Below are 12,489 nucleotides of genomic sequence, written 5' to 3' on the forward strand. Positions count from 1 at the left end.
TATGTGTGTCTTGAAGGAGAGTTGTTTTTTGATGTGAAACCTGAGGGACTTGGCGCAGGTGGTAATCTCAGGTGTGAAGCCCTCAGAGTTCATGGTTGATAGCTGGTCTGAATGTCTGGGTGTTCAGTGTTGTTGGTGAGGAGTAGGAATTTGGTCTTGGAAGGGTTGAGCTTCAAGTATGCACTGGACATCCAAGATTGGATCAGCGAAAGGCAGGCTTTGATCCTATGAATGTCCTTGATGGAGTCGATCTTGAGGTATAGCTGAGTGTTGTCGGCGTATTGGTGGATGTGAATGTTGTGTGTGGCTAGGAGGGCTCCCAGCGGCTCCATGTATAGAGTGATGATCACTGGGGAGAGGATGGAACCCTGAGGGACTCCAAAGGTGACGGGTTGCTTTGGGGATTTAGAGGAGTCCATCTGAACAAACTTCTGGCGGTTGGTGAGGTAAGACTTGAACCAGAGTAGGACAAGGTTTCTGATCCCCATGCGCGAAGTAGGGTGTCCATAAGTGCCTGGTGGTCTATTGTGCCAAAAGCATCCGAGAGGTGGAGTAGAACCAGGAGGCAATGGTGGCCGTCATCAAGGATGTTGAGGGCGTCGTCGACCATCTATATGGTTACTGTCTCCATGCTACATCTGAACCCGGATTGGAAGGTTTGGAGGAGATTGTTGGTGTTCATGTGTTGCTGCAGTTGAGAGGCTACCACTTTCTCGATCATCTTACCTAGAAAGGGAAGATGGATGATGGGGCTATAGTTACCTAGGTTATCGGGATCCAGAGTGGGTTTCTTTAGTAGAGGGAGGTTTTGTCCTGTTTTTAGGGTCGATGGGAAGGTGTCCTGAGTTAGGGAGCTGTTGATGATCTCCGGGTAGGGAAGGAGATCTTCTGTGGGGAGGATCTTGAGGATGGATGCTGGGAGGATGTTGTCTGTATGCGATGTGGCTTTGAGGGTGACCAGAGTTTCTACCACGTCCTCTGTCGAGAGTGTCTTGAACGATGTGCAGGGTGTGGAGATTTCATAAGGAGGGATGTGAGCTACGTCTATGTGCGGGTGAATCTTGCTGATTTTGTCAACAAAGAAGGTGTTGATGGCGGTGGATTCTTCAATTGAGTGTGGTTTTTGCAGGGGTAGGAAGCGGGTTGATGCAGTGCATGAGAGCTAGTTATGCATAGATTATAGGCCCTCTTTCAAGTTTACCTGTTTAAAACAATTCTTATTGAGGTGTAGAAGGAGAAGAGAGTTTTGCATGTATAGGATGAAGGCCACGTTGAATAATACTACCACAGAGGGCTGTGAACAGCAGTAGGCATTGACAAGTGTGACAATGATGGTCATTGAAGGACCTTGCATGGCTTGTTGCAGTGAGTGAGACCTGGAAGCGCCCAAAGGTAACTGGGAAGTATGATATCTTAGAAAGTAGGCAATACATTTAAGCTCTATTCCCTGTATGTGCCTGTGGGGTTAAAGGTCGAACACGTTTGATAGTCGCTGGCATTGTTCATCCCAATGAGGTCAAGGAGGATCATGGCCATAGGTTTGTTTCCATCATGAGCTTGGAAAAATGTCTCTCTGATCTCCAGTTGGTAAGTCTCAGTTCGACTGCCCAGTCTGTATTCAGACTGCCTTTTAGTGGAGTTGGGTGTCAGTTCTGTTGTGGTCTTACAGCTATATAGCGACTAGTTTTTCAATCAGTTTCACTTTGCATGAAAGTTTGCTCTATAATTTAACATATCCTTTGTGTCTGCGTTGGGCTTCTTGAGGAATGGAGTGATGAGAGCTGCTTTTTTGAGGTTAGTATAAGCCTGTTTTAAGCGATAAGTGGCAAAGGTTCTGAGATTGGGTTTGTCTGTGTCCATGTGAGTCTTAAGTGGGAAGCACGAGCATGATAGGCTTTTGGCTTTGGAGACTTCCATTGCCAGACCATCTTTCTACAGTCATTGAGACAGAGAGGTCTAAATGCTGTGGACAATGCAAATTGTTTGTGGTGGGTGTCTTCTAGAAGGAGTGCTTCTGGAAGAGGCGATACTGGCTTTGAAAGTGATCTTGGTGTCAAACAAATTGGCCAGCTGTTTCACCATTTTTTGGGGCTGTTGAAGACACTTCCTTTTGGGCTTGCTCAGTTGTAGATCAGATCTCAACAGCATTTTGCAGGTAGTCGGAAATTCTCCACTGCAGTTTGCTGGTGTCCTCTTCTGTGTCTGTTGAAGGTTTGCTCAATGGTTTCAAATGTGTGACGACGGAGGAAGACAACTAAACATGATCGCTGCATATGGCGAGCACACAAGTTGTATCTGTACTGCGTTCTGAGTATCCACCATGAATGTGTACGACCATTTTCTTCGACTATTTACATGCGATGAAAGTCGGAGGAGATTATGTTTCAGTCACTTTGTAAACACAAGTAGATTTTGGTATTCAGCTATCATTCGAAAGAATTCACCCTGCATATTTGGGAAAAAGGAGTGCAGGCCTCTCCATTCAGCGTCCCTGTTCTTGATATGTCGTCGGTTCAAAACACTGAAAAGGCAGGAAACGCGACGCCACTTTTAAGAAATATGACCCGGGGCCGCTGCAGTGTGTGTAAAAACTCTCCGTTTCATCCCCTTTCCCACAGGTGTACCCAGCACCATTGTTGTTCTCCTCTGACTTAATTGGCAAACTCCATTGAAACTTCCGCCGTTTCCATAGAGACGCCTCCATGGCTCACCCAGGCCTCCAGGGAGGGTACTGCTGCGCCTTTGAATAAACAGTGGCTTGTAAAGTCAGTGTCTGCGGCTGCACCCAGAAGCCCAAGCCTGCAGGTACAAAAGTCACCCATAGTTCGTGATTAACTGAGTTTCCGGGAACTTTTAAGAACAAGTTGTTCAGGAAACAAGCAGGTACAACGCAGAACGGGTCGAGAAGTTCGACGTCGGTCTCCCGCCTTGGAAGTAATGTCGCCCGATTCCAGGACCTCTGGGTTGTTTGGCAACAAAGCGTCACGGCTCTAACAGACCCGGAAGTGCTGTGAGGAAGGCTCAGTGCCAGTGACAGAGCCAGCTCGAGTTCAAGAGCAGCCAGACTGCTTTTCAAGAAGATAAACGCATACAAAAACAGAAAAGTAACCTTTTCAGATAAACGGACCTCTCTACAAAACCAGGTACAGCGCGACCCTTTCTGTTTTACCTAACCTTTTCCAGAAACCTTTCTCTTATCCGTTCTCCTTTCCTAACACATATTTTCCTCCTAACCGGTCTCCTTTCCCATTAGCATTCACTTCGGCTACACTTTTCATTTTCTCTAGTATTTCTCTTTCAGTTACCTTTCTACTTTGCCCATGACTTTACTCTTCCCCTTAACATTGGTCCTATAGCATTTCTCTTCATCTAACCTTGCTTCTGCATGCATTTTAACAACACGTGTGCCTTTTTAGTTGCTATTTGTAGTTGTTTTTTTTGTCACAGTGTTACGAAATAGACGATTACACATGCTACAGTTGGAACTGTTACCATAGGACCAAGAACATGAATACGAAACATTTATGGGACATGACATTTCCAATAAGCTAACGATGCATTTTTCACCTGCTAGTAAGATTTGTTTTACACCTCCGTTAACTTTATAATACTAATAACTTGTTTTAAAAACTTAGTTTTTATAATTTCATAGTACAAAACAATGCTTACTTTAACACAATGCAATAGTACTCAATGTATCCAATTAAGAGCAATCAAAGGCAGGGTTGGCTTTAGCAGCATTCAAGCCTGTGACCCGCAGGACACACACATATCTCTGCAACACGCACTTTGCTCGCTGAGTTATCCAAGTGGGTACCTTATGGGTTATGTGTTTTCCAGTGACATGGAGCAGCAAGCCTCGAACTCGAAGGGCTGGCTCAACTCTTGAGTTATGTCAAGGGCCATAATATTGGGTAATGACACGCTATTATTGTAGCCCTAAAAAGTGGGCCAAAACCTGCACGAGGCACTTTACAAAAAGCTGGCATTATCACATTGGCTGTCAACTTCTAGATACGACCCTGTTTAGGAATATATCAGGAAGATGTAATCTATGTGACAGACTAATGCACAGACACTGTTCATTAACCCCTGCCACCAACAACACACCGAATGTAGAATGGGACCTTTCAAACTGGCATTCTGACATGTTACTTCTATAATCACGGGAGGTCTGTTATTTTAGTGATCATTTTTTGTTTGAATGTCTGTCGCATCCTCAGGCTTAGAGGTTGGCATTGATAATTTCCTTTGTTCTTATATGTCCATTGTAGTGAAAGTGTACACTGTGTGGTGCATTCAAGATAACGTTTATTGCATTAATTGAGATATATACATAGCGCTATACACAATGTGAACTTCCACCTCACAGCACATCTACCAGCAAGCTCAGATGGCCTGGTTCGAATATTTGCCTGACAGGCGACCTTGAGTGGGTTTTGTGTGGCAACAAGGGCCAGTTTGATGACGTAGTTCGGCTTGTAGCTAGGACCAGGGCTACTGACCCAATGTGCTTTTACATTTCTATATGGATTTGGTGCACAATGTTTCCCAAATATATGCCCATGGGACCCGCTTAAATAGTTTGCTGCAAAAAGTCAGTAATACTGATCTGAGGATACGGAACACTATTGTCCATCTCCGGGAGCTTATTCTTTTTGATTTAGGGGGTGCATCAGGGGCACCTCTAAGCCGAAACTATTGTATTACAGTACAGCTAGGCAGACATGGCATATGAGGAGGGACACACAGCTTGTAGGTTTGTTTTTGGTTATTGACCCACTCATTGACTGCCCATGGCCATGCTAATCCCTATGGCCACTCCCACCCACTTCCTACCCTCTGCCACCCAAAACATATCCTCCTGGGATCTGCTGAGCTAGCTTGTTCAAACTTCATCGTCAAACTTTGTGCCCCAAGTGCCTGCTGTGTTTTTTTCAAAGCAGTCTTCTGAGAGTTAATGATTTAATTCGAACTACACAAAAAAAATAGAATGAGGATACAATTCACAATGCAACAATTGGTTATTTAATCATTATATAATTTTATACAGCCGCCATAACTAGCTAATAGTTGGTTGGCAGCACATATTACAAATAAACAAATACAATTTCATCATTTAAAAATCATCACAATATACATACATATGAAATATCATAAAGTGCAATGTGTAATGTGCAAAAAATGCTGATATCCACCACCACAATCCAACCACTGCGGACTGATGATAGAGGAATCCCTATACACCAGTAATAGGCATAGGCCAACAATATTTGCACACCCTAAAGACAAGACTCTAAATATAGGTGTCCTTTTGATTTGAAACCAACTTCATCAAATGGAAACAACCATAGTCTACTAGGTGTGACAGATATCTCAACTGTCTTCCAGATTTTAATAGCGCTCTTCCAGAGGGTCTACTTGCTTTCCGTCCTCCTAGTTTCAACATCCCTTCTGTATGAGGAAAAGGTTTTCATCAGGACAGGTGTGTCCATGTGGATATCATCATAAAAAGGACATGGATCGGGTCAGATCTAAAATGATCAACCAAACTAGTATCTCTACTTCATCATGGAATCCTGTTCAATTATAAATACTTCCAGCAAGTGGTGTTCGTTTGCCACTCATGCAGATTTAGCCAATCGGAGATAAGCCAATAGTGGTTGTGAGTCACTGTAGTTCATCCTAAGTCAATTCACCATGCTGTGAATACAAAAAATGGAACCGAGAGCCCAATGTCCATTTCGATTACCTTATTTAATTGGAACTGTAAACTAGATGCTGGTTTATTAAAAATGTTTTAACGATTTATAAGCACTATGCCTGTCCACTGAACTGAAGTCCTGTTAAAAACAAGCATTGGCAAAGCCAGAAATGTTTGGCTTGTGTATAATAGGCATGTGCCTGGCCACTATGAGAAGCCCAGGTTCCTTGCACCAATGACCAGTTAATACCACTACGGCAGTGCCTGGCAAGTGCCTTTCCCATGCCTACACAAAAGCCCAAACTGTTGGCATCGCCAATGCTTGTTTTTCTATCTGTCCCATTCTCTGTATTGAGATATGGAAGCAACAGAGTGGTGTGTTGAATCTGGAAGTAACAAACCTGATAGAGTCAGGTGAAAGGGCTGAGTTTTGTATATCCAGCCTGGAAGCAGTGGGCGGATCAGGCAGTGTCTTTGCTGAACAGTGTTTCGGTGGAATCAAAACACAGTCTGAACAGCGTGGGGTTTAGTTGCTTCCGGGAGGCAGTCAGTTTGTGTATGTTCAAGCTAAGTGCTGGGTGTGAGTTCCAGACAAGGGGGCACTTAGAAGTAGATTGGAAATGATCACTTTGTCATGCTTGTGGCCATTGTGGTCTATCTCTGGTTACCTACTACCATTAGCCTGATGACTAAGTGTGACGTTTCTCTGTGTAGGGTGCTTTGTGTGGTTTTTGCAGGTATTTGATCTTAATCTGTGAGATATTGTGAACGAACGAGTACTTAGTGGGTGGGATGTGATCCAAGCCTCTTGGGTGTGGAACTGATCTTTTGGCTCAACGTTGACCTATGCCAAGTAGCTGCATCTCTCAGAATGGTAAGTCAAGACTGGAAAAGAGAAAGATTATAACGCGTCCCTGGGCATTCATGATGATAATGATGAATTTATAAAGCTCTCGCTCTGCAAAAAGCATCATGTTGGCCACACTCAAGAGATGGGGATGGATACATGGGTCATCCCCCAGAGGGTGGTGATTCTTTCTGTCGAGTTTGAGGGCGGCACAGCCTACTAAGAGATGGAGAAGAGAAGAGATAAGGTTTTGGCAATCAGGAGAACTGTTTTGTAATCCCACCTCGAATTAAGGAAGTCTATTTGGTTTCGGGGCTCACTTGATTGTGTTGGACCTCGACCAGCACTTGGATCCTATTTTGTTAAATGGAATGGAGCCTGTTTCATGCAGGTCCACTCAGGCCCAGTTTATCTTTCCATGTTTGCAGCAGGATGTCATGGCTAGTGGTGTCAAGGGATCGGGTAGGAGGGGGGCTTCAATCCTGCTATAATGTTTAAATCAGCTAAAGTGATTCTATGATTTTTTTGTGGGGAGTGGAGGGGGCTGCAGATTGCAAGGTGGGGTGTGATTGTGGGATTTCTTTGAGGCTCCAGACTTAACGGATAGTGTGAGTTGGGACAAAGCAGGGAGCCAGGTAAGTTTTATTTTGTTTTTTTTTATTTTTGCTCCCATCCCTCCCTTCCACGGTCCCAACCACACTTACCTTCTTCGCTTTTTTCTTTTTTCTGGAGCGGACGCGCTGGGAACAAAAGTGTTCCCAGCGCGACCGCTGGGAACACTTATACTGCATACTTATTTAAGCAATATGTCCAGATCGGCGGGGGCATTACTGAGTTAGGTAATGCCCTGGGGCCCATAGTTATAGGCCTGAGTGAAGCGAAGGGTATTAGTACCCCTGCCTGCAAGATCTGTGAGACCGGGGTACTAAAAGCATTTTTTTCTGTCCCGAAACGCTGCTGCGTTTTGGGACAGAAAACAATTACAAAAAAATGACTGAGAAAATGGCTGCCGGCGAAGGGAAAATGGTTTCCGTTTTCCCTTTCCATGGCGGTCATCGGGAGCGGACGCGCTGGCAACACTTATGTTCCCAACGCGTCTGCTCCCAAAAAAAGAAAAAAGCGAAGAAGGTAAGTGTGGTTGGGACCGTGGAAGGGAAGGAGGGGAACAAAAACAAAAAAAACGAAAGAAAACGTACCTGGCTCCCTGGCGGGGGACGATGGAAGCCTCCAGCCGTGTGGAGGCTCGGGGCGAGGATGGCCCAGCTCCGAGTCTCCACACGGCTGGAGGCTGCCATCATCCCCCACCGGGGACAAAGCAGGCTAAAGGTAAATGGGGTTGGGAGGGTTGGGAGAGTGGGGAGGAGGGAGACAAACAAAAAATAAATATGGCGAGGGCCAATCAGAATGGTTCTTTCATTCTGATTCTCCCTAGCCGGGTACTAATATTACAAGAACATATTCTGTATCTTCATACACTTGCTGTGCCCTTATACTTTCTATTATATTGCCGTACATGTGCAGGATCTTTCTCATGTTCCCAGTTGTTCATGCTCGAACCAGTTTGAGGGAATTTGGAAACACCTGAAATTTCTGTTGGTCTGCAGTCCCTTGAATGTCCTAACTTTGCTGTCAATTCTGACAAAGGAGCTTTGGCGATGACAAAAGTTTGGGTTTTTGTGTAGACACGGCCCGGGAAAGGCACTTTCGAGGCACTGCCGTAGTGGTATTATATTAATTGGCCATTGATGGTAGCAGGTGCAACTTGGTGTGAGTAACCTGGGCATCTAATAGCAGTGCCTGGCAAATGCCTAATACACAAGCCAAAACGGCAGGCTTTGCAAATGCTTGTTTTTAACAGGACTTCGGTAAGGGACACCACAGTGTTTATAAATCGAGTTGATGATGGCAGAACTGGGTATGCCATTTTATTACACCAGTAGCGGATCTAAAGTTCCAAGCGAGTCATTAAAACTCAGAAGACTGCTTTGAGAAAACACTGGCAGGCACTTTGAGCATAAAGTTTGATGGTAAGGCTTGTTTAAAGTGAGCTCAAGGAGTTCCCATCAGGAGGTGTTTTGTGCGGGCAGGGGCTACGATTGGGTGGGAATGGCCATAGGCATTATCTCCGGTCAGTTCAGTCAAGCTTTATTTCGGGGCAAGACCATACAAGTGCACAATTTCATAACTTACAATCTTGGTTACAAAATTAATATACTTGACATCTTAAAATCAATATCATCTACAGTCATTTTAATATCATCTACAGTCCTTTTAAGAACACCAGCTAGAAGCAAAACATTAAAATACAAAGATTAAAAGTACCATTCTATTTAAACGTACTTAAAATGCCTCGATTGATATTATGCTAAAAACTAGAGCAAAGTCAAAATAACTAGCAAAGATAAAAACTTCTCAGTGCTTATGCAACATTTAAATGTTTTCTGATCTATCGTTAGCATACTTCTGTCTTCTAGGTCTGAGTTTCCAGCTTCTGTGGATAGCAAACACCAAATGGGAACAAGTAGACAGTTTACAGTGCATCCCTGGTCTGACGAATCCCTTCTTTTATAAAATGTGTGTGTCAAGACAGTTGTCTAAGTTTGAGGGACTTAGGACAGATCTAAAGGAAATGGGTGACTGGTTCATATGTAGCCCCACAAAGCGAGCATTCTGCGCCCTTATTAAGTCGCCATAGTTTAGTATGTGGCGCCAAGGTTAGTATCCCCACCCTGGATTGTGCATACATCGCTCCTTCGAACGGTTGATCTGATCTGATCTAGATAGATTTCACAGCCTACTACTGTTTTATGTAAAAGATACTCTGGGCCCAGATGTAATCTGTTAGCTGCTTCTAACAAGCGACTCCCGGATGTCACATATATAGTTTGTTTTATTGTAAGACAAATCTGATCGTTCACGCTTAAGGGTGTCTCCCATAGAGTGTGTTCACCCAAGGCCAATAGGGTATCCTTTATGTGTCTTACCCTGTAAAGCCTCTTATCCCCTCCGACATCAAATCAGCCAGTGCTTGACTTTGCAACTCAAGGCTCTCTGTGTGCCACAACCTTAACCAATACAATACCAGTTTCAATGAGGTAGAGTGACACACTGGCATGGCATCTAGCACCATGCGCACACACTCTGAGGGGGCACTCAGAGGGAGAATCATCATTTCTTCTAAAAATTTCGATTGTGTGACATCCAGTGCCCTTGTGTTTCCACAGCCCCAGTTTTCCGCCTGTATGTTGAGACTGGTATGGCCTGTTTGTTTTGCAAGATTAAATCCGGGGAGACTGCACTGCTTCCAAGTTTATTAAAATAGGATTTGACTGCACCGCTCTATTTACTCAGGTTTAAATTGGACTTCTTCATCTGTGCTGCCCATTCCCTGTTTTCCTGGAATCGAATTCCTAAATAGTCAAAAAACCTCACTTACCCAAGTGTAGTTCCATCTCTTTCCAATAATGAAGAGCAATGTTTAGAGGGTTTTGGTCTGAAAACCATCGCCTTAGTCGTCTCTGTATTTACCACCAACTGAAATTCTTTAGATTTACTTTTGAAGACATTTAGGGAGGTTCTCACACCGTGGGGTGAGGTCGCCAGGATCACAGCGTCATCGCCATAAAAAAGGGTTGGAAACCTTTCCTTGCCCAACTTGGGGCAATTCTAACAGCCCTTTATTAGTGCGTCGATTACCTCTTGAATGTACACACAGAATAAAGAGCGGGGTAATCACCCATCCTTGTCTTACTTCCTTTTCGACATCGAAGGGTGAAGTTAATTCACCCCAGGCTGTACCTCACTTCCGTAGTGTTCCCTGAATAGAGTTGTTGCGCTAATATAACCAGAGAGGTTGGGGCTTTTCTTTCATGTACAATTTGCCAGAGAAGCTTTCTAGAGACACTGCCAAATGCGGTTCTAGATCTAGAAAAACAGCATAAAGTTGGACCTCGAGTAACACTGTGTATTTCTGTATTAAAAGAAACACAATTAACCATTGATCCTCGTCCTCTTGTTCCTCTGGAACCCTGTCTGGAGATTGGTGATTATATGATTGTCTGTCCACTCCTGCAATAACTTTAGAATTATCTTTCCAAATATTTTCCCTGACCTGTCAAATAGGGGAATCGGGTGGTAGTAAGCCAGTGAATCCCCCCCCTCCCTTCTTGTATATTGGAACTACCATAGGGATTAGCATGGCCATAGGTAGTCAATGGGAAAATATCCAAGCAACACCTGCAAGCTTTGTGTTCCTCTTCATATGACATTTCTCCTTAGCTGTACTCGAATGTAATAGTTTCGGCCTATAGGTTGTACTAAAGCGCCACCTATAGGCCAAACTTAAAAAAAGGTCTAGGTTCCTATGTAGAGATTGTCCCTTCAGAGGAAGAAGGCAGACTTTCATCCCACAGAGATCTTTTTTTCTCCAGTGCAAGCATCTGCCCATGGTAAAAACAGAACAAATATGTTTTCTATGTCTAGAGAAATTGGGCCTGCCAATACTGCGAAACGAACGAAACGTGGATCGCGGCTTTGAGCCTCAGTAAGCATCAATCCCCTCAGAGAAAACCACTACGGATGTGGAAGTTAAGGAGTAGGGGTTAACACACTCTTTCTCCCACGTCAGACCGTAACTTTAGAAAGATAGAGAGAGACACATCCCATAATTGAAGTGCCATACATTTCAGCCCGTGGCATGCACAATATAAATGGTGAAAAGTAGTACACACTGAATATGTGTAGTCTATCAAACCGTGCATGAGTGTTTTTTTTGTATAGCGCATGCGTAAAATATTCACATCCAGGAGATCCCTCAATGTCAGAGAGACACAAATGAAGAGTGAGTGTTTTTGTATAGTGCATGTATACAATATTCACATTCAGGAGTTCCCTAACTGTCAGAGAGGCATACAGATGAAGAGTGAGTGCTTTTGTATAGCAAATAAATAAAAGTCACATGTAGGAGTGATCTCATTGTCAGAGAAGCATGAGCGAGTGTTGTTTTTATAGTGCATTGATAAACAATGCCCTCACTGTCAGAGAGGCATAGAGACACTGGGCCTCATTACGAGTATGGAGGCAGCCATGCCCTTCAGAAGGGCATGGCTGCCTCCATACCGTGTTCCAGCACCGGGTTCCTTCAATGAGGAATAACCGGGTCATTCCAACATTGGAGGACCCGGTAATTCCTCCTTGAAGGAACCGATCCCCATTCCCATTTGAGCCCCCATAGGGCTCTACGGGAATGGGGATGGAGCTAATAACAGGCCCATCAATAACAGGCCCATTAATAACAGGCCCGTTATTAGCTCCTTGGTCCCCTCGCGGGACCCGGAAAGGACGTCTGGTTTTACCAGACGTCCGTTCCAGGTCTTGCAAGGGAACCTCGTAATTGCTCATCCAGTAATGAAGGTTGCCGGTCCCGTACCGGCACCCTTTATTACGGGAGCGCAAGCCTCTTAATGAGGCCCAATGTGTGCGCGATGTTGTATATGCATACGTAAAATGATCACATCTAGGCGGTCCCTCCGCGAATAATCAGATAAAGGAGGTCCCTCACTGTCAGAAGTATACTGATGATGAGTGAGTGTTTTTGTATATACATACATTATATAAGCACATCTAGGAGGTCCTTCAGAGAAGAACAACATATAAGAAGCCCCTCACTATCAGCAAAGTGCACTTATAAGGAATAACACCTTAAAAGTGCGATTTGAAATTTGCATTAAAAGCTTAGTAACGTAACAAAAAAATATCATAATGCCAGCTAAACCTCTAATAGATAACATCTTAGAGATCCAAAAGTAGTCCTTCTTTATCTGCAAAGTATAAAAATGAGGAAGATGGGAAAACATTGTAAACGTGTAATGCTGTGAAGTTCAATGTTTGCATTCAAAGCTAACATAAATGCACATAACATTAATAGCGCGTATAACTG

General features: G+C 44.0%; 1 protein-coding gene across 3 annotated transcripts in view; it reads left to right on the forward strand.

Moving 5' to 3' along the window:
* The window catches only part of LOC138521052 (osteocalcin 2-like), a 241,332-nt gene that overhangs the window by 17,762 nt on the left and 211,081 nt on the right, over window positions 1-12,489 (forward strand). The window contains exon 1 of one of the 3 annotated variants that reach the window (XM_069633572.1): window positions 2,790-3,143. The exons of the other annotated variants lie outside the window; for them this stretch is intronic. The gene's annotated coding sequence lies outside the window, so the exon portion shown is untranslated. Of the gene's footprint in view, window positions 1-2,789; window positions 3,144-12,489 lie in introns of those variants that run through there. 3 annotated transcript variants of the gene reach the window in all.

This window comes from Ambystoma mexicanum, chromosome 13 (assembly GCF_040938575.1).
Source record: "Ambystoma mexicanum isolate Mex_15411 chromosome 13, UKY_AmexF1_1, whole genome shotgun sequence".
Classification (NCBI taxonomy): Eukaryota; Metazoa; Chordata; class Amphibia; order Caudata; family Ambystomatidae; genus Ambystoma; species Ambystoma mexicanum.